This window comes from Brachionichthys hirsutus, chromosome 7, assembly GCF_040956055.1.
Source record: "Brachionichthys hirsutus isolate HB-005 chromosome 7, CSIRO-AGI_Bhir_v1, whole genome shotgun sequence".
NCBI lineage: Eukaryota > Metazoa > Chordata > Actinopteri > Lophiiformes > Brachionichthyidae > Brachionichthys > Brachionichthys hirsutus.
In genome coordinates, this window is record NC_090903.1 from 1,837,402 (window position 1) to 1,854,769 (window position 17,368).

General features: G+C 41.7%; 55 pseudogenes; all 55 read left to right on the forward strand.

Annotated features, from left to right (window-relative positions):
- Positions 1-162: 162 nt before the first annotated feature.
- Positions 163-281, forward strand: LOC137897660 (5S ribosomal RNA; annotated as a pseudogene).
- A 195-nt stretch (positions 282-476) lies between these two features.
- On the forward strand, positions 477-595 carry LOC137897525 (5S ribosomal RNA; annotated as a pseudogene).
- A 196-nt stretch (positions 596-791) lies between these two features.
- Positions 792-910, forward strand: LOC137896701 (5S ribosomal RNA; annotated as a pseudogene).
- Positions 911-1,106: 196 nt separating this feature from the next.
- On the forward strand, positions 1,107-1,225 carry LOC137897906 (5S ribosomal RNA; annotated as a pseudogene).
- Positions 1,226-1,420: 195 nt separating this feature from the next.
- Positions 1,421-1,539, forward strand: LOC137897180 (5S ribosomal RNA; annotated as a pseudogene).
- A 196-nt stretch (positions 1,540-1,735) lies between these two features.
- Positions 1,736-1,854, forward strand: LOC137897307 (5S ribosomal RNA; annotated as a pseudogene).
- Positions 1,855-2,050: 196 nt separating this feature from the next.
- Positions 2,051-2,169, forward strand: LOC137896331 (5S ribosomal RNA; annotated as a pseudogene).
- Positions 2,170-2,365: 196 nt separating this feature from the next.
- Positions 2,366-2,484, forward strand: LOC137896840 (5S ribosomal RNA; annotated as a pseudogene).
- Positions 2,485-2,679: 195 nt separating this feature from the next.
- On the forward strand, positions 2,680-2,798 carry LOC137897898 (5S ribosomal RNA; annotated as a pseudogene).
- Positions 2,799-2,993: 195 nt separating this feature from the next.
- Positions 2,994-3,112, forward strand: LOC137896810 (5S ribosomal RNA; annotated as a pseudogene).
- A 196-nt stretch (positions 3,113-3,308) lies between these two features.
- On the forward strand, positions 3,309-3,427 carry LOC137897308 (5S ribosomal RNA; annotated as a pseudogene).
- Positions 3,428-3,623: 196 nt separating this feature from the next.
- Positions 3,624-3,742, forward strand: LOC137896352 (5S ribosomal RNA; annotated as a pseudogene).
- Positions 3,743-3,938: 196 nt separating this feature from the next.
- LOC137896419 (5S ribosomal RNA) lies at positions 3,939-4,057 on the forward strand (annotated as a pseudogene).
- A 195-nt stretch (positions 4,058-4,252) lies between these two features.
- On the forward strand, positions 4,253-4,371 carry LOC137897899 (5S ribosomal RNA; annotated as a pseudogene).
- A 195-nt stretch (positions 4,372-4,566) lies between these two features.
- Positions 4,567-4,685, forward strand: LOC137897526 (5S ribosomal RNA; annotated as a pseudogene).
- A 196-nt stretch (positions 4,686-4,881) lies between these two features.
- On the forward strand, positions 4,882-5,000 carry LOC137897527 (5S ribosomal RNA; annotated as a pseudogene).
- Positions 5,001-5,196: 196 nt separating this feature from the next.
- Positions 5,197-5,315, forward strand: LOC137897090 (5S ribosomal RNA; annotated as a pseudogene).
- A 196-nt stretch (positions 5,316-5,511) lies between these two features.
- On the forward strand, positions 5,512-5,630 carry LOC137897907 (5S ribosomal RNA; annotated as a pseudogene).
- Positions 5,631-5,825: 195 nt separating this feature from the next.
- On the forward strand, positions 5,826-5,944 carry LOC137897089 (5S ribosomal RNA; annotated as a pseudogene).
- A 196-nt stretch (positions 5,945-6,140) lies between these two features.
- On the forward strand, positions 6,141-6,259 carry LOC137897145 (5S ribosomal RNA; annotated as a pseudogene).
- A 196-nt stretch (positions 6,260-6,455) lies between these two features.
- On the forward strand, positions 6,456-6,574 carry LOC137896844 (5S ribosomal RNA; annotated as a pseudogene).
- A 196-nt stretch (positions 6,575-6,770) lies between these two features.
- Positions 6,771-6,889, forward strand: LOC137896592 (5S ribosomal RNA; annotated as a pseudogene).
- A 196-nt stretch (positions 6,890-7,085) lies between these two features.
- On the forward strand, positions 7,086-7,204 carry LOC137897309 (5S ribosomal RNA; annotated as a pseudogene).
- A 196-nt stretch (positions 7,205-7,400) lies between these two features.
- On the forward strand, positions 7,401-7,519 carry LOC137897804 (5S ribosomal RNA; annotated as a pseudogene).
- Positions 7,520-7,715: 196 nt separating this feature from the next.
- On the forward strand, positions 7,716-7,834 carry LOC137896421 (5S ribosomal RNA; annotated as a pseudogene).
- Positions 7,835-8,029: 195 nt separating this feature from the next.
- Positions 8,030-8,148, forward strand: LOC137897900 (5S ribosomal RNA; annotated as a pseudogene).
- Positions 8,149-8,344: 196 nt separating this feature from the next.
- Positions 8,345-8,463, forward strand: LOC137897310 (5S ribosomal RNA; annotated as a pseudogene).
- Positions 8,464-8,659: 196 nt separating this feature from the next.
- On the forward strand, positions 8,660-8,778 carry LOC137896342 (5S ribosomal RNA; annotated as a pseudogene).
- A 196-nt stretch (positions 8,779-8,974) lies between these two features.
- LOC137896422 (5S ribosomal RNA) lies at positions 8,975-9,093 on the forward strand (annotated as a pseudogene).
- A 195-nt stretch (positions 9,094-9,288) lies between these two features.
- Positions 9,289-9,407, forward strand: LOC137897901 (5S ribosomal RNA; annotated as a pseudogene).
- A 195-nt stretch (positions 9,408-9,602) lies between these two features.
- LOC137897033 (5S ribosomal RNA) lies at positions 9,603-9,721 on the forward strand (annotated as a pseudogene).
- A 195-nt stretch (positions 9,722-9,916) lies between these two features.
- On the forward strand, positions 9,917-10,035 carry LOC137897903 (5S ribosomal RNA; annotated as a pseudogene).
- A 195-nt stretch (positions 10,036-10,230) lies between these two features.
- On the forward strand, positions 10,231-10,349 carry LOC137896901 (5S ribosomal RNA; annotated as a pseudogene).
- A 196-nt stretch (positions 10,350-10,545) lies between these two features.
- Positions 10,546-10,664, forward strand: LOC137897312 (5S ribosomal RNA; annotated as a pseudogene).
- Positions 10,665-10,860: 196 nt separating this feature from the next.
- Positions 10,861-10,979, forward strand: LOC137896343 (5S ribosomal RNA; annotated as a pseudogene).
- A 196-nt stretch (positions 10,980-11,175) lies between these two features.
- Positions 11,176-11,294, forward strand: LOC137896423 (5S ribosomal RNA; annotated as a pseudogene).
- A 195-nt stretch (positions 11,295-11,489) lies between these two features.
- On the forward strand, positions 11,490-11,608 carry LOC137897904 (5S ribosomal RNA; annotated as a pseudogene).
- Positions 11,609-11,803: 195 nt separating this feature from the next.
- Positions 11,804-11,922, forward strand: LOC137897528 (5S ribosomal RNA; annotated as a pseudogene).
- Positions 11,923-12,118: 196 nt separating this feature from the next.
- LOC137897663 (5S ribosomal RNA) lies at positions 12,119-12,237 on the forward strand (annotated as a pseudogene).
- Positions 12,238-12,433: 196 nt separating this feature from the next.
- Positions 12,434-12,552, forward strand: LOC137897443 (5S ribosomal RNA; annotated as a pseudogene).
- Positions 12,553-12,748: 196 nt separating this feature from the next.
- Positions 12,749-12,867, forward strand: LOC137896509 (5S ribosomal RNA; annotated as a pseudogene).
- A 195-nt stretch (positions 12,868-13,062) lies between these two features.
- LOC137897683 (5S ribosomal RNA) lies at positions 13,063-13,181 on the forward strand (annotated as a pseudogene).
- Positions 13,182-13,376: 195 nt separating this feature from the next.
- Positions 13,377-13,495, forward strand: LOC137896634 (5S ribosomal RNA; annotated as a pseudogene).
- Positions 13,496-13,691: 196 nt separating this feature from the next.
- On the forward strand, positions 13,692-13,810 carry LOC137897529 (5S ribosomal RNA; annotated as a pseudogene).
- A 195-nt stretch (positions 13,811-14,005) lies between these two features.
- On the forward strand, positions 14,006-14,124 carry LOC137897001 (5S ribosomal RNA; annotated as a pseudogene).
- Positions 14,125-14,319: 195 nt separating this feature from the next.
- LOC137897050 (5S ribosomal RNA) lies at positions 14,320-14,438 on the forward strand (annotated as a pseudogene).
- Positions 14,439-14,634: 196 nt separating this feature from the next.
- LOC137897465 (5S ribosomal RNA) lies at positions 14,635-14,753 on the forward strand (annotated as a pseudogene).
- Positions 14,754-14,949: 196 nt separating this feature from the next.
- On the forward strand, positions 14,950-15,068 carry LOC137896510 (5S ribosomal RNA; annotated as a pseudogene).
- Positions 15,069-15,263: 195 nt separating this feature from the next.
- LOC137896561 (5S ribosomal RNA) lies at positions 15,264-15,382 on the forward strand (annotated as a pseudogene).
- Positions 15,383-15,577: 195 nt separating this feature from the next.
- On the forward strand, positions 15,578-15,696 carry LOC137896645 (5S ribosomal RNA; annotated as a pseudogene).
- A 196-nt stretch (positions 15,697-15,892) lies between these two features.
- Positions 15,893-16,011, forward strand: LOC137897530 (5S ribosomal RNA; annotated as a pseudogene).
- Positions 16,012-16,206: 195 nt separating this feature from the next.
- Positions 16,207-16,325, forward strand: LOC137897271 (5S ribosomal RNA; annotated as a pseudogene).
- A 196-nt stretch (positions 16,326-16,521) lies between these two features.
- LOC137897466 (5S ribosomal RNA) lies at positions 16,522-16,640 on the forward strand (annotated as a pseudogene).
- A 196-nt stretch (positions 16,641-16,836) lies between these two features.
- Positions 16,837-16,955, forward strand: LOC137897805 (5S ribosomal RNA; annotated as a pseudogene).
- A 196-nt stretch (positions 16,956-17,151) lies between these two features.
- Positions 17,152-17,270, forward strand: LOC137897141 (5S ribosomal RNA; annotated as a pseudogene).
- Positions 17,271-17,368: the final 98 nt, after the last annotated feature.

Sequence of the window (17,368 nt, forward strand, 5' to 3'; positions counted from 1 at the left end):
AAAATCTACCTGGGATGAATGCGATCATGGAATTCAGGACTTGACGACTGATTGTAGAAAAATGTGCTTTAGTTGTCTGGTTAAAGAAAGTTGCCTTTGTTGCTGAAGTTGTTTAAAATTGTGACAAATCTATATATACCATGTTTTCTGTACTGTACTCCAGCTCACGGCCATACCTGCCCGGGAGTGCCCAATCTCATCAGATCTTGGAAGCCAAGCAGGCATGGGCCTGGTTAGTACATGTGCAGGAGACTCACTTGGAATACCAGGTGCTGTGAGCTTTTAAATTGGTCAGAATTTTGAATTTAAAGAAAAAAATCTTCCTGGGATGAATGCAATCATGGAATTCAGGACTTGACGACTGATTGTAGAAAAATGTGTTTTAGTTGTCTGGTTCAAGAAAGTTGCCTTTGTTGCTGAAGTTGTTTAAAATTGTGACAAATCTATATATACTATGTTTTCTATACTGTACTCCAGCTCACGGCCATACCTGCCTGGGAGTGCCCAATCTCGTCAGATCTTGGAAGCCAAGCAGGCACGGGCCTGGTTAGTACATGTGCAGGAGACTCACTTGGAATACCAGGTGCTGTGAGCTTTTAAATTGGTCGGAATTTTGAATTGACAGAATTTTTTTTTACCTGGGATGAATGCGATCATGGAATTCAGGACTTGACGACTGATTGTAGAAAAATGTGTTTTAGTTGTCTGGTTAAAGAAAGTTGCCTTTGTTGCTGAAGTTGTTTAAAATTGTGACAAATCTATATATACTATGTTTTCTATGCCATGCTCTAGCTCACGGCCATACCTGCCTGGGAGTGCCCAATCTCATCAGATCTTGGAAGCCAAGCAGGCATGGGCCTGGTTAGTACATGTGCAGGAGGCTCACTTGGGATTCCAGGTGCTGTGAGCTTTTAAATTGGTCAGAATTTTGAATTCAAAGAAAAAAAATCTACCTGGGATGAATGTGATCATGGAATTCAGGACTTGACGACTGATTGTATAAAAATGTGTTGTCGTTGTCTGGTTAAAGAAAGTTGCCTTTGTTGCTGAAGTTGTTTAAAATTGTGACAAATCTATATATACTATGTTTTCTATATCATACTCCAGCTCACAGCCATACCTGCCTGGGAGTGCCCAATCTCGTCAGATCTTGGAAGCCAAGCAGGCACGGGCCTGGTCAGTACATGTGCAGGAGACTCACTTGGAATACCAGGTGCTGTGAGCTTTTAAATTGATCAGAATTTTGAATTTAAAGAAAAAAATCTTCCTGGGATGAATGCGATCATGGAATTCAGGCCTTGACGACTGATTGTAGAAAAATGTGTTTTAGTTGTCTGGTTAAAGAAAGTTGCGTTTGTTGCTGAAGTTGTTTAAAATTGTGACAAATCTATATATACTATGTTTTCTATACTGTACTCCAGCTCGCGGCCATACCTGCCTGGGAGTGCCTGATCTCGTCAGATCTTGGAAGCCAAGCAGGCATGGGCCTGGTTAATACATGTGCAGGAGACTCACTTGGAATACCGGGTGCTGTGAGCTTTTAAATTGGTCAGAATTTTAAATTGACAGAAAAAAAATCTACCTGGGATGAATGCGATCATGGAATTCAGGACTTGACGACTGATTGTATAAAAATGTGTTGTAGTTGTCTGGTTAAAGAAAGTTGCCTTTGTTGCTGAAGTTGTTTAAAATTGTGACAAATCTATATATACTATGTTTTCTATACCGTACTCCAGCTCGCGGCCGTACCTGCCTGGGAGTGCCCAATCTCACCAGACCTTGGAAGCCAAGCAGGCGCGGGCCTGGTCAGTACATGTGCAGGAGACTCACTTGGAATACCAGGTGCTGTGAGCTTTTAAATTGGTCAGAATTTTGGATTTAAAGAAAAAAAATCTACCTGGGATGAATGCGATCATGGAATTCAGGACTTGACGACTGATTGTAGAAAAATGTGCTTTAGTTGTCTGGTTAAAGAAAGTTGCCTTTGTTGCTGAAGTTGTTTAAAATTGTGACAAATCTATATATACTATGTTTTCTATACTGTACTCCAGCTCACGGTCATACCTGCCTGGGAGTGCCCAATCTCATCAGATCTTGGAAGCCAAGCAGGCAAGGGCCTGGTCAGTACATGTGCAGGAGACTCACTTGGAATACCAGGTGCTGTGGGCTTTTAAATTGGTCAGAATTTTGGATTTAAAGAAAAAAAATCTACCTGGGATGAACGCGATCATGGAATTCAGGACTTGACGACTGATTGTAGAAAAATGTGCTTTAGTTGTCTGGTTCAAGAAAGTTGCCTTTGTTGCTGAAGTTGTTTAAAATTGTGACAAATCTATATATACCATGTTTTCTGTACTGTACTCCAGCTCACGGCCATACCTGCCCGGGAGTGCCCAATCTCATCAGATCTTGGAAGCCAAGCAGGCACGGGCCTGGTTAGTACATGTGCAGGAGACTCACTTGGAATACTGGGTGCTGTGAGCTTTTAAATTGGTCAGAATTTTGAATTTAAAGAAAAAAATCTTCCTGGGATGAATGCGATCATGGAATTCAGGACTTGATGACTGATTGTAGAAAAATGTGTTTTAGTTGTCTGGTTCAAGAAAGTTGCCTTTGTTGCTGAAGTTGTTTAAAATTGTGACAAATCTATATATACTATGTTTTCTATACTGTACTCCAGCTCACGGCCATACCTGCCTGGGAGTGCCCAATCTCGTCAGATCTTGGAAGCCAAGCAGGCACGGGCCTGGTTAGTACATGTGCAGGAGACTCGCTCGGAATGCCAGGTGCTGTGAGCTTTTAAATTGGTCAGAATTTTGAATTTAAAGAAAAAAATCTTCCTGGGATGAATGCGATCATGGAATTCAGGACTTGACGACTGATTGTAGAAAAATGTGTTTTAGTTGTCTGGTTAAAGAAAGTTGCCTTTGTTGCTGAAGTTGTTTAAAATTGTGACAAATCTATATATACTATGTTTTCTATACCGTATTCCAGTTCACGGCCGTACCTGCCTGGGAGTGCCCGATCTCGTCAGATCTTGGAAGCCAAGCAGGCACGGGCCTGGTTAGTACATGTGCAGGAGACTCACTTGGAATACCAGGTGCTGTGAGCTTTTAAATTGGTCAGAATTTTGAATTGACAGAAAAAAAATCTACCTGGGATGAATGCGATCATGGAATTCAGGACTTGACGACTGATTGTATAAAAATGTGTTGTAGTTGTCTGGTTAAAGAAAGTTGCCTTTGTTGCTGAAGTTGTTTAAAATTGTGACAAATCTATATATACTATGTTTTCTATACCGTACTCCAGCTCGCGGCCGTACCTGCCTGGGAGTGCCCAATCTCACCAGACCTTGGAAGCCAAGCAGGCGCGGGCCTGGTCAGTACATGTGCAGGAGACTCACTTGGAATACCAGGTGCTGTGAGCTTTTAAATTGGTCAGAATTTTGGATTTAAAGAAAAAAAATCTACCTGGGATGAATGCGATCATGGAATTCAGGACTTGACGACTGATTGTAGAAAAATGTGCTTTAGTTGTCTGGTTAAAGAAAGTTGCCTTTGTTGCTGAAGTTGTTTAAAATTGTGACAAATCTATATATACTATGTTTTCTATACTGTACTCCAGCTCACGGCCATACCTGCCTGGGAGTGCCCAATCTCATCAGATCTTGGAAGCCAAGCGGGCAAGGGCCTGGTCAGTACATGTGCAGGAGACTCACTTGGAATACCAGGTGCTGTGGGCTTTTAAATTGGTCAGAATTTTGGATTTAAAGAAAAAAAATCTACCTGGGATGAACGCGATCATGGAATTCAGGACTTGACGACTGATTGTAGAAAAATGTGCTTTAGTTGTCTGGTTAAAGAAAGTTGCCTTTGTTGCTGAAGTTGTTTAAAATTGTGACAAATCTATATATACCATGTTTTCTGTACTGTACTCCAGCTCACGGCCATACCTGCCCGGGAGTGCCCAATCTCATCAGATCTTGGAAGCCAAGCAGGCACGGGCCTGGTTAGTACATGTGCAGGAGACTCACTTGGAATACCGGGTGCTGTGAGCTTTTAAATTGGTCAGAATTTTGAATTTAAAGAAAAAAATCTTCCTGGGATGAATGCGATCATGGAATTCAGGACTTGATGACTGATTGTAGAAAAATGTGTTTTAGTTGTCTGGTTCAAGAAAGTTGCCTTTGTTGCTGAAGTTGTTTAAAATTGTGACAAATCTATATATACTATGTTTTCTATACTGTACTCCAGCTCACGGCCATACCTGCCTGGGAGTGCCCAATCTCGTCAGATCTTGGAAGCCAAGCAGGCACGGGCCTGGTTAGTACATGTGCAGGAGACTCGCTCGGAATGCCAGGTGCTGTGAGCTTTTAAATTGGTCAGAATTTTGAATTTAAAGAAAAAAATCTTCCTGGGATGAATGCGATCATGGAATTCAGGACTTGACGACTGATTGTAGAAAAATGTGTTTTAGTTGTCTGGTTCAAGAAAGTTGCCTTTGTTGCTGAAGTTGTTTAAAATTTTGACAAATCTATATATACTATGTTTTCTATACTGTGCTCCAGCTCACGGCCATACCTGCCTGGGAGTGCCCAATCTCGTCAGATCTTGGAAGCCAAGCAGGCACGGGCCTGGTTAGTACATGTGCAGGAGACTCACTTGGAATACCAGGTGCTGTGAGCTTTTAAATTGGTCAGAATTTTGAATTGACAGAATTTTTTTTTACCTGGGATGAATGCGATCATGGAATTCAGGACTTGACGACTGATTGTAGAAGAATGTGTTTTCGTTGTCTGGTTAAAGAAAGTTGCCTTTGTTGCTGAAGTTGTTTAAAATTGTGACAAATCTATATATACTATGTTTTCTATACTGTACTCCAGCTCACGGCCATACCTGCCTGGGAGTGCCCAATCTCGTCAGATCTTGGAAGCCAAGCAGGCACGGGCCTGGTTAGTACATGTGCAGGAGACTCACTTGGAATACCAGGTGCTGTGAGCTTTTAAATTGGTCAGAATTTTGAATTGACAGAATTTTTTTTTACCTGGGATGAATGCGATCATGGAATTCAGGACTTGACGACTGATTGTAGAAGAATGTGTTTTCGTTGTCTGGTTAAAGAAAGTTGCCTTTGTTGCTGAAGTTGTTTAAAATTGTGACAAATCTATATATACTATGTTTTCTATGCCATGCTCTAGCTCACGGCCGTACCTGCCTGGGAGTGCCCAATCTCATCAGATCTTGGAAGCCAAGCAGGCATGGGCCTGGTTAGTACATGTGCAGGAGGCTCACTTGGGATTCCAGGTGCTGTGAGCTTTTAAATTGGTCAGAATTTTGAATTCAAAGAAAAAAAATCTACCTGGGATGAATGTGATCATGGAATTCAGGACTTGACGACTGATTGTATAAAAATGTGTTGTCGTTGTCTGGTTAAAGAAAGTTGCCTTTGTTGCTGAAGTTGTTTAAAATTGTGACAAATCTATATATACTATGTTTTCTATATCATACTCCAGCTCACAGCCATACCTGCCTGGGAGTGCCCAATCTCGTCAGATCTTGGAAGCCAAGCAGGCACGGGCCTGGTCAGTACATGTGCAGGAGACTCACTTGGAATACCAGGTGCTGTGAGCTTTTAAATTGATCAGAATTTTGAATTTAAAGAAAAAAATCTTCCTGGGATGAATGCGATCATGGAATTCAGGCCTTGACGACTGATTGTAGAAAAATGTGTTTTAGTTGTCTGGTTAAAGAAAGTTGCGTTTGTTGCTGAAGTTGTTTAAAATTGTGACAAATCTATATATACTATGTTTTCTATACTGTACTCCAGCTCGCGGCCATACCTGCCTGGGAGTGCCCGATCTCGTCAGATCTTGGAAGCCAAGCAGGCACGGGCCTGGTTAATACATGTGCAGGAGACTCACTTGGAATACCGGGTGCTGTGAGCTTTTAAATTGGTCAGAATTTTAAATTGACAGAAAAAAAATCTACCTGGGATGAATGCGATCATGGAATTCAGGACTTGACGACTGATTGTATAAAAATGTGTTGTAGTTGTCTGGTTAAAGAAAGTTGCCTTTGTTGCTGAAGTTGTTTAAAATTGTGACAAATCTATATATACTATGTTTTCTATACTGTACTCCAGCTCACGGCCATACCTGCCTAGGAGTGCCCAATCTCATCAGATCTTGGAAGCGAAGCAGGCAAGGGCCTGGTCAGTACATGTGCAGGAGACTCACTTGGAATACTGGGTGCTGTGGGCTTTTAAATTGGTCAGAATTTTGGATTTAAAGAAAAAAAATCTACCTGGGATGAATGCGATCATGGAATTCAGGACTTGACGACTGATTGTAGAAAAATGTGCTTTCGTTGTCTGGTTAAAGAAAGTTGCCTTTGTTGCTGAAGTTGTTTAAAATTGTGACAAATCTATATATACTATGTTTTCTATACTGTACCCCAGCTCATGGCCATACCTGCCTGGGGGTGCCCAATCTCATCAGATCTTGGAAGCCAAGCAGGCAAGGGCCTGGTCAGTACATGTGCAGGGGACTCACTTGGAATACCAGGTGCTGTGGGCTTTTAAATTGGTCAGAATTTTGGATTTAAAGAAAAAAAATCTACCTGGGATGAATGCAATCATGGAATTCAGGACTTGACGACTGATTGTAGAAAAATGTGTTTTAGTTGTCTGGTTAAAGAAAGTTGCCTTTGTTGCTGAAGTTGTTTAAAATTGTGACAAATCTATATATACTATGTTTTCTATACCGTATTCCAGTTCACGGCCGTACCTGCCTGGGAGTGCCCAATCTCGTCAGATCTTGGAAGCCAAGCAGGCACGGGCCTGGTTAGTACATGTGCAGGAGACTCACTTGGAATACCAGGTGCTGTGAGCTTTTAAATTGGTCAGAATTTTGAATTGACAGAAAAAAAATCTACCTGGGATGAATGCGATCATGGAATTCAGGACTTGACGACTGATTGTATAAAAATGTGTTGTAGTTGTCTGGTTAAAGAAAGTTGCCTTTGTTGCTGAAGTTGTTTAAAATTGTAACAAATCTATATATACTATGTTTTCTATACCGTACTCCAGCTCGCGGCCGTACCTGCCTGGGAGTGCCCAATCTCACCAGACCTTGGAAGCCAAGCAGGCGCGGGCCTGGTCAGTACATGTGCAGGAGACTCACTTGGAATACCAGGTGCTGTGAGCTTTTAAATTGGTCAGAATTTTGGATTTAAAGAAAAAAAATCTACCTGGGATGAATGCGATCATGGAATTCAGGACTTGACGACTGATTGTAGAAAAATGTGCTTTAGTTGTCTGGTTAAAGAAAGTTGCCTTTGTTGCTGAAGTTGTTTAAAATTGTGACAAATCTATATATACTATGTTTTCTATACTGTACTCCAGCTCACGGCCATACCTGCCTGGGAGTGCCCAATCTCATCAGATCTTGGAAGCCAAGCAGGCAAGGGCCTGGTCAGTACATGTGCAGGAGACTCACTTGGAATACCAGGTGCTGTGGGCTTTTAAATTGGTCAGAATTTTGGATTTAAAGAAAAAAAATCTACCTGGGATGAACGCGATCATGGAATTCAGGACTTGACGACTGATTGTAGAAAAATGTGCTTTAGTTGTCTGGTTAAAGAAAGTTGCCTTTGTTGCTGAAGTTGTTTAAAATTGTGACAAATCTATATATACCATGTTTTCTGTACTGTACTCCAGCTCACGGCCATACCTGCCCGGGAGTGCCCAATCTCATCAGATCTTGGAAGCCAAGCAGGCACGGGCCTGGTTAGTACATGTGCAGGAGACTCACTTGGAATACCGGGTGCTGTGAGCTTTTAAATTGGTCAGAATTTTGAATTTAAAGAAAAAAATCTTCCTGGGATGAATGCGATCATGGAATTCAGGACTTGATGACTGATTGTAGAAAAATGTGTTTTAGTTGTCTGGTTCAAGAAAGTTGCCTTTGTTGCTGAAGTTGTTTAAAATTGTGACAAATCTATATATACTATGTTTTCTATACTGTACTCCAGCTCACGGCCATACCTGCCTGGGAGTGCCCAATCTCGTCAGATCTTGGAAGCCAAGCAGGCACGGGCCTGGTTAGTACATGTGCAGGAGACTCGCTCGGAATGCCAGGTGCTGTGAGCTTTTAAATTGGTCAGAATTTTGAATTGACAGAAAAAAAATCTACCTGGGATGAATGCGATCATGGAATTCAGGACTTGACGACTGATTGTATAAAAATGTGTTGTAGTTGTCTGGTTAAAGAAAGTTGCCTTTGTTGCTGAAGTTGTTTAAAATTGTGACAAATCTATATATACTATGTTTTCTATACCGTACTCCAGCTCGCGGCCGTACCTGCCTGGGAGTGCCCAATCTCACCAGACCTTGGAAGCCAAGCAGGCGCGGGCCTGGTCAGTACATGTGCAGGAGACTCACTTGGAATACCAGGTGCTGTGAGCTTTTAAATTGGTCAGAATTTTGGATTTAAAGAAAAAAAATCTACCTGGGATGAATGCGATCATGGAATTCAGGACTTGACGACTGATTGTAGAAAAATGTGCTTTAGTTGTCTGGTTAAAGAAAGTTGCCTTTGTTGCTGAAGTTGTTTAAAATTGTGACAAATCTATATATACTATGTTTTCTATACTGTACTCCAGCTCACGGCCATACCTGCCTGGGAGTGCCCGATCTCATCAGATCTTGGAAGCCAAGCAGGCAAGGGCCTGGTCAGTACATGTGCAGGAGACTCACTTGGAATACCAGGTGCTGTGGGCTTTTAAATTGGTCAGAATTTTGGATTTAAAGAAAAAAAATCTACCTGGGATGAACGCGATCATGGAATTCAGGACTTGACGACTGATTGTAGAAAAATGTGCTTTAGTTGTCTGGTTAAAGAAAGTTGCCTTTGTTGCTGAAGTTGTTTAAAATTGTGACAAATCTATATATACCATGTTTTCTGTACTGTACTCCAGCTCACGGCCATACCTGCCCGGGAGTGCCCAATCTCATCAGATCTTGGAAGCCAAGCAGGCACGGGCCTGGTTAGTACATGTGCAGGAGACTCACTTGGAATACCGGGTGCTGTGAGCTTTTAAATTGGTCAGAATTTTGAATTTAAAGAAAAAAATCTTCCTGGGATGAATGCGATCATGGAATTCAGGACTTGATGACTGATTGTAGAAAAATGTGTTTTAGTTGTCTGGTTCAAGAAAGTTGCCTTTGTTGCTGAAGTTGTTTAAAATTGTGACAAATCTATATATACTATGTTTTCTATACTGTACTCCAGCTCACGGCCATACCTGCCTGGGAGTGCCCAATCTCGTCAGATCTTGGAAGCCAAGCAGGCACGGGCCTGGTTAGTACATGTGCAGGAGACTCGCTCGGAATGCCAGGTGCTGTGAGCTTTTAAATTGGTCAGAATTTTGAATTTAAAGAAAAAAATCTTCCTGGGATGAATGCGATCATGGAATTCAGGACTTGACGACTGATTGTAGAAAAATGTGTTTTAGTTGTCTGGTTAAAGAAAGTTGCCTTTGTTGCTGAAGTTGTTTAAAATTGTGACAAATCTATATATACTATGTTTTCTATACCGTATTCCAGTTCACGGCCGTACCTGCCTGGGAGTGCCCAATCTCGTCGGATCTTGGAAGCCAAGCAGGCACGGGCCTGGTTAGTACATGTGCAGGAGACTCACTTGGAATACCGGGTGCTGTGAGCTTTTAAATTGGTCAGAATTTTGAATTTAAAGAAAAAAATCTTCCTGGGATGAATGCGATCATGGAATTCAGGACTTGATGACTGATTGTAGAAAAATGTGTTTTAGTTGTCTGGTTCAAGAAAGTTGCCTTTGTTGCTGAAGTTGTTTAAAATTGTGACAAATCTATATATACTATGTTTTCTATACTGTACTCCAGCTCACGGCCATACCTGCCTGGGAGTGCCCAATCTCGTCAGATCTTGGAAGCCAAGCAGGCACGGGCCTGGTTAGTACATGTGCAGGAGACTCGCTCGGAATGCCAGGTGCTGTGAGCTTTTAAATTGGTCAGAATTTTGAATTTAAAGAAAAAAATCTTCCTGGGATGAATGCGATCATGGAATTCAGGACTTGACGACTGATTGTAGAAAAATGTGTTTTAGTTGTCTGGTTAAAGAAAGTTGCCTTTGTTGCTGAAGTTGTTTAAAATTGTGACAAATCTATATATACTATGTTTTCTATACCGTATTCCAGTTCACGGCCGTACCTGCCTGGGAGTGCCCAATCTCGTCGGATCTTGGAAGCCAAGCAGGCACGGGCCTGGTTAGTACATGTGCAGGAGACTCACTTGGAATACCAGGTGCTGTGAGCTTTTAAATTGGTCAGAATTTTGAATTGACAGAAAAAAAATCTACCTGGGATGAATGCGATCATGGAATTCAGGACTTGACGACTGATTGTATAAAAATGTGTTGTAGTTGTCTGGTTAAAGAAAGTTGCCTTTGTTGCTGAAGTTGTTTAAAATTGTGACAAATCTATATATACTATGTTTTCTATACCGTACTCCAGCTCGCGGCCGTACCTGCCTGGGAGTGCCCAATCTCACCAGACCTTGGAAGCCAAGCAGGCGCGGGCCTGGTCAGTACATGTGCAGGAGACTCACTTGGAATACCAGGTGCTGTGAGCTTTTAAATTGGTCAGAATTTTGGATTTAAAGAAAAAAAATCTACCTGGGATGAATGCGATCATGGAATTCAGGACTTGACGACTGATTGTAGAAAAATGTGCTTTAGTTGTCTGGTTAAAGAAAGTTGCCTTTGTTGCTGAAGTTGTTTAAAATTGTGACAAATCTATATATACTATGTTTTCTATACTGTACTCCAGCTCACGGCCATACCTGCCTGGGAGTGCCCGATCTCATCAGATCTTGGAAGCCAAGCAGGCAAGGGCCTGGTCAGTACATGTGCAGGAGACTCACTTGGAATACCAGGTGCTGTGGGCTTTTAAATTGGTCAGAATTTTGGATTTAAAGAAAAAAAATCTACCTGGGATGAACGCGATCATGGAATTCAGGACTTGACGACTGATTGTAGAAAAATGTGCTTTAGTTGTCTGGTTAAAGAAAGTTGCCTTTGTTGCTGAAGTTGTTTAAAATTGTGACAAATCTATATATACCATGTTTTCTGTACTGTACTCCAGCTCACGGCCATACCTGCCCGGGAGTGCCCAATCTCATCAGATCTTGGAAGCCAAGCAGGCACGGGCCTGGTTAGTACATGTGCAGGAGACTCACTTGGAATACCGGGTGCTGTGAGCTTTTAAATTGGTCAGAATTTTGAATTTAAAGAAAAAAATCTTCCTGGGATGAATGCGATCATGGAATTCAGGACTTGATGACTGATTGTAGAAAAATGTGTTTTAGTTGTCTGGTTCAAGAAAGTTGCCTTTGTTGCTGAAGTTGTTTAAAATTGTGACAAATCTATATATACTATGTTTTCTATACTGTACTCCAGCTCACGGCCATACCTGCCTGGGAGTGCCCAATCTCGTCAGATCTTGGAAGCCAAGCAGGCACGGGCCTGGTTAGTACATGTGCAGGAGACTCGCTCGGAATGCCAGGTGCTGTGAGCTTTTAAATTGGTCAGAATTTTGAATTTAAAGAAAAAAATCTTCCTGGGATGAATGCGATCATGGAATTCAGGACTTGACGACTGATTGTAGAAAAATGTGTTTTAGTTGTCTGGTTCAAGAAAGTTGCCTTTGTTGCTGAAGTTGTTTAAAATTTTGACAAATCTATATATACTATGTTTTCTATACTGTGCTCCAGCTCACGGCCATACCTGCCTGGGAGTGCCCAATCTCGTCAGATCTTGGAAGCCAAGCAGGCACGGGCCTGGTTAGTACATGTGCAGGAGACTCACTTGGAATACCAGGTGCTGTGAGCTTTTAAATTGGTCAGAATTTTGAATTGACAGAATTTTTTTTTACCTGGGATGAATGCGATCATGGAATTCAGGACTTGACGACTGATTGTAGAAGAATGTGTTTTCGTTGTCTGGTTAAAGAAAGTTGCCTTTGTTGCTGAAGTTGTTTAAAATTGTGACAAATCTATATATACTATGTTTTCTATACTGTGCTCCAGCTCACGGCCATACCTGCCTGGGAGTGCCCAATCTCGTCAGATCTTGGAAGCCAAGCAGGCACGGGCCTGGTTAGTACATATGCAGGAGACTCACTTGGAATACCAGGTGCTGTGAGCTTTTAAATTGGTCAGAATTTTGAATTGACAGAAAAAAAATCTACCTGGGATGAATGCGATCATGGAATTCAGGACTTGACGACTGATTGTAGAAGAATGTGTTTTCGTTGTCTGGTTAAAGAAAGTTGCCTTTGTTGCTGAAGTTGTTTAAAATTGTGACAAATCTATATATACTATGTTTTCTATGCCGTGCTCTAGCTCACGGCCATACCTGCCTGGGAGTGCCCAATCTCATCATATCTTGGAAGCCGAGCAGGCATGGGCCTGGTTAGTACATGTGCAGGAGACTCACTTGGGATACCAGGTGCTGTGAGCTTTTAAATTGGTCAGAATTTTGAATTTAAAGAAAAAAAATCTACCTGGGATGAATGTGATCATGGAATTCAGGACTTGACGACTGATTGTAGAAAAATGTGCTTTCGTTGTCTGGTTAAAGAAAGTTGCCTTTGTTGCTGAAGTTGTTTAAAATTGTGACAAATCTATATATACTATGTTTTCTATACTGTACTCCAGCTCACGGCCATACCTGCCTGGGAGTGCCCAATCTCATCAGATCTTGGAAGCCAAGCGGGCGAGGGCCTGGTCAGTACATGTGCAGGAGACTCACTTGGAATGCCAGGTGCTGTGAGCTTTTAAATTGGTCAGAATTTTGAATTTAAAGAAAAAAATCTTCCTGGGATGAATGCGATCATGGAATTCAGGACTTGACGACTGATTGTAGAAAAATGTGTTTTAGTTGTCTGGTTCAAGAAAGTTGCCTTTGTTGCTGAAGTTGTTTAAAATTGTGACAAATCTATATATACTATGTTTTCTATACTGTACTCCAGCTCACGGCCATACCTGCCTGGGAGTGCCCAATCTCGTCAGATCTTGGAAGCCAAGCAGGCACGGGCCTGGTTAGTACATGTGCGGGAGACTCACTTGGAATACCAGGTGCTGTGAGCTTTTAAATTGGTCAGAATTTTGAATTGACAGAATTCTTTTTACCTGGGATGAATGCGATCATGGAATTCAGGACTTGACGACTGATTGTAGAAAAATGTGTTTTAGTTGTCTGGTTCAAGAAAGTTGCCTTTGTTGCTGAAGTTGTTTAAAATTGTGACAAATCTATATATACTATGTTTTCTATACTGTACTCCAGCTCACGGCCATACCTGCCTGGGAGTGCCCAATCTCGTCAGATCTTGGAAGCCAAGCAGGCATGGGCCTGGTTAGTACATGTGCAGGAGACTCACTTGGAATACCAGGTGCTGTGAGCTTTTAAATTGGTCAGAATTTTGAATTGACAGAAAAAAAATCTTCCTGGGATGAATGCGATCATGGAATTCAGGACTAGACGACTGATTGTAGAAAAATGTGTTTTAGTTGTCTGGTTTAAGAAAGTTGCCTTTGTTGCTGAAGTTGTTTAAAATTGTGACAAATCTATATATACTATGTTTTCTATACTGTACTCCAGCTCACGGCCATACCTGCCTGGGAGTGCCCAATCTCGTCAGATCTTGGAAGCCAAGCAGGCACGGGCCTGGTTAGTACATGTGCAGGAGACTCACTTGGAATACCAGGTGCTGTGAGCTTTTAAATTGGTCAGAATTTTGAATTTAAAGAAAAAAATCTTCCTGGGATGAATGCGATCATGGAATTCAGGACTTGACGACTGATTGTAGAAAAATGTGTTTTAGTTGTCTGGTTCAAGAAAGTTGCCTTTGTTGCTGAAGTTGTTTAAAATTGTGACAAATCTATATATACTATGTTTTCTATACTGTACTCCAGCTCACGGCCATACCTGCCTGGGAGTGCCCAATCTCGTCAGATCTTGGAAGCCAAGCAGGCACGGGCCTGGTTAGTACATGTGCAGGAGACTTGCTCGGAATACCAGGTGCTGTGAGCTTTTAAATTGGTCAGAATTTTGAATTTAAAGAAAAAAATCTTCCTGGGATGAATGCGATCATGGAATTCAGGACTTGACGACTGATTGTAGAAAAATGTGTTTTAGTTGTCTGGTTCAAGAAAGTTGCCTTTGTTGCTGAAGTTGTTTAAAATTGTGACAAATCTATATATACTATGTTTTCTATACTGTACTCCAGCTCACGGCCATACCTGCCTGGGAGTGCCTAAGCTCGTCAGATCTTGGAAGCCAAGCAGGCACGGGCCTGGTTAGTACATGTGCAGGAGACTCACTTGGAATACCGGGTGCTGTGAGCCTTTAAATTGGTCAGAATTTTGAATTGACAGAATTTTTTTTTACCTGGGATGAATGCGATCATGGAATTCAGGACTTGACGACTGATTGTAGAAAAATGTGTTTTCGTTGTCTGGTTAAAGAAAGTTGCCTTTGTTGCTGAAGTTGTTTAAAATTGTGACAAATCTATATATACTATGTTTTCTATGCCGTGCTCTAGCTCACGGCCATACCTGCCTGGGAGTGCCCAATCTCATCATATCTTGGAAGCCGAGCAGGCATGGGCCTGGTTAGTACATGTGCAGGAGACTCACTTGGGATACCGGGTGCTGTGAGCTTTTAAATTGGTCAGAATTTTGAATTTAAAGAAAAAAAATCTACCTGGGATGAATGTGATCATGGAATTCAGGACTTGACGACTGATTGTAGAAAAATGTGCTTTCGTTGTCTGGTTAAAGAAAGTTGCCTTTGTTGCTGAAGTTGTTTAAAATTGTGACAAATCTATATATACTATGTTTTCTATACTGTACTCCAGCTCACGGCCATACCTGCCTGGGAGTGCCCAATCTCATCAGATCTTGGAAGCCAAGCGGGCGAGGGCCTGGTCAGTACATGTGCAGGAGACTCACTTGGAATGCCAGGTGCTGTGAGCTTTTAAATTGGTCAGAATTTTGAATTTAAAGAAAAAAATCTTCCTGGGATGAATGCGATCATGGAATTCAGGACTTGACGACTGATTGTAGAAAAATGTGTTTTAGTTGTCTGGTTCAAGAAAGTTGCCTTTGTTGCTGAAGTTGTTTAAAATTGTGACAAATCTATATATACTATGTTTTCTATACTGTACTCCAGCTCACGGCCATACCTGCCTGGGAGTGCCCAATCTCGTCAGGTCTTGGAAGCCAAGCAGGCACGGGCCTGGTTAGTACATGTGCGGGAGACTCACTTGGAATACCAGGTGCTGTGAGCTTTTAAATTGGTCAGAATTTTGAATTGACAGAATTCTTTTTACCTGGGATGAATGCGATCATGGAATTCAGGACTTGACGACTGATTGTAGAAAAATGTGTTTTAGTTGTCTGGTTCAAGAAAGTTGCCTTTGTTGCTGAAGTTGTTTAAAATTGTGACAAATCTATATATACTATGTTTTCTATACTGTACTCCAGCTCACGGCCATACCTGCCTGGGAGTGCCCAATCTCGTCAGATCTTGGAAGCCAAGCAGGCATGGGCCTGGTTAGTACATGTGCAGGAGACTCACTTGGAATACCAGGTGCTGTGAGCTTTTAAATTGGTCAGAATTTTGAATTGACAGAAAAAAAATCTTCCTGGGATGAATGCGATCATGGAATTCAGGACTAGACGACTGATTGTAGAAAAATGTGTTTTAGTTGTCTGGTTTAAGAAAGTTGCCTTTGTTGCTGAAGTTGTTTAAAATTGTGACAAATCTATATATACTATGTTTTCTATACTGTACTCCAGCTCACGGCCATACCTGCCTGGGAGTGCCCAATCTCGTCAGATCTTGGAAGCCAAGCAGGCACGGGCCTGGTTAGTACATGTGCAGGAGACTCACTTGGAATACCAGGTGCTGTGAGCTTTTAAATTGGTCAGAATTTTGAATTTAAAGAAAAAAATCTTCCTGGGATGAATGCGATCATGGAATTCAGGACTTGACGACTGATTGTAGAAAAATGTGTTTTAGTTGTCTGGTTCAAGAAAGTTGCCTTTGTTGCTGAAGTTGTTTAAAATTGTGACAAATCTATATATACTATGTTTTCTATACTGTACTCCAGCTCACGGCCATACCTGCCTGGGAGTGCCCAATCTCGTCATATCTTGGAAGCCAAGCAGGCACGGGCCTGGTTAGTACATGTGCAGGAGACTCACTTGGAATACCAGGTGCTGCGAGCTTTTAAATTGGTCAGAATTTTGAATTGACAGAAAAAAAATCTACCTGGGATGAATGCGATCATGGAATTCAGGACTTGACGACTGATTGTATAAAAATGTGTTGTAGTTGTCTGGTTAAAGAAAGTTGCCTTTGTTGCTGAAGTTGTTTAAAATTGTGACAAATCTATATATACTATGTTTTCTATACTGTACTCCAGCTCGCGGCCGTACCTGCCTGGGAGTGCCCAATCTCACCAGACCTTGGAAGCCAAGCAGGTGCGGGCCTGGTCAGTACATGTGCAGGAGACTCGCTTGGAATACCGGGTGCTGTGAGCTTTTAAATTGGTCAGAATTTTGGATTTAAAGAAAAAAAATCTACCTGGGATGAATGCGATCATGGAATTCAGGACTTGACGACTGATTGTAGAAAAATGTGCTTTAGTTGTCTGGTTAAAGAAAGTTGCCTTTGTTGCTGAAGTTGTTTAAAATTGTGACAAATCTATATATACTATGTTTTCTATACTGTACTCCAGCTCACGGCCATACCTGCCTGGGAGTGCCCAATCTCATCAGATCTTGGAAGCCAAGCAGGCAAGGGCCTGGTCAGTACATGTGCAGGAGACTCACTTGGAATACCAGGTGCTGTGGGCTTTTAAATTGGTCAGAATTTTGGATTTAAAGAAAAAAAATCTACCTGGGATGAACGCGATCATGGAATTCAGGACTTGACGACTGATTGTAGAAAAATGTGCTTTAGTTGTCTGGTTAAAGAAAGTTGCCTTTGTTGCTGAAGTTGTTTAAAATTGTGACAAATCTATATATACCATGTTTTCTGTACTGTACTCCAGCTCACGGCCATACCTGCCCGGGAGTGCCCAATCTCATCAGATCTTGGAAGCCAAGCAGGCACGGGCCTGGTTAGTACATGTGCAGGAGACTCACTTGGGATACCAGGTGCTGTGATCTTTTAAATTGGTCAGAATTTTGAATTTAAAGAAAAAAAATCTACCTGGGATGAATGTGATCATGGAATTCAGGACTTGACGACTGATTGTAGAAAAATG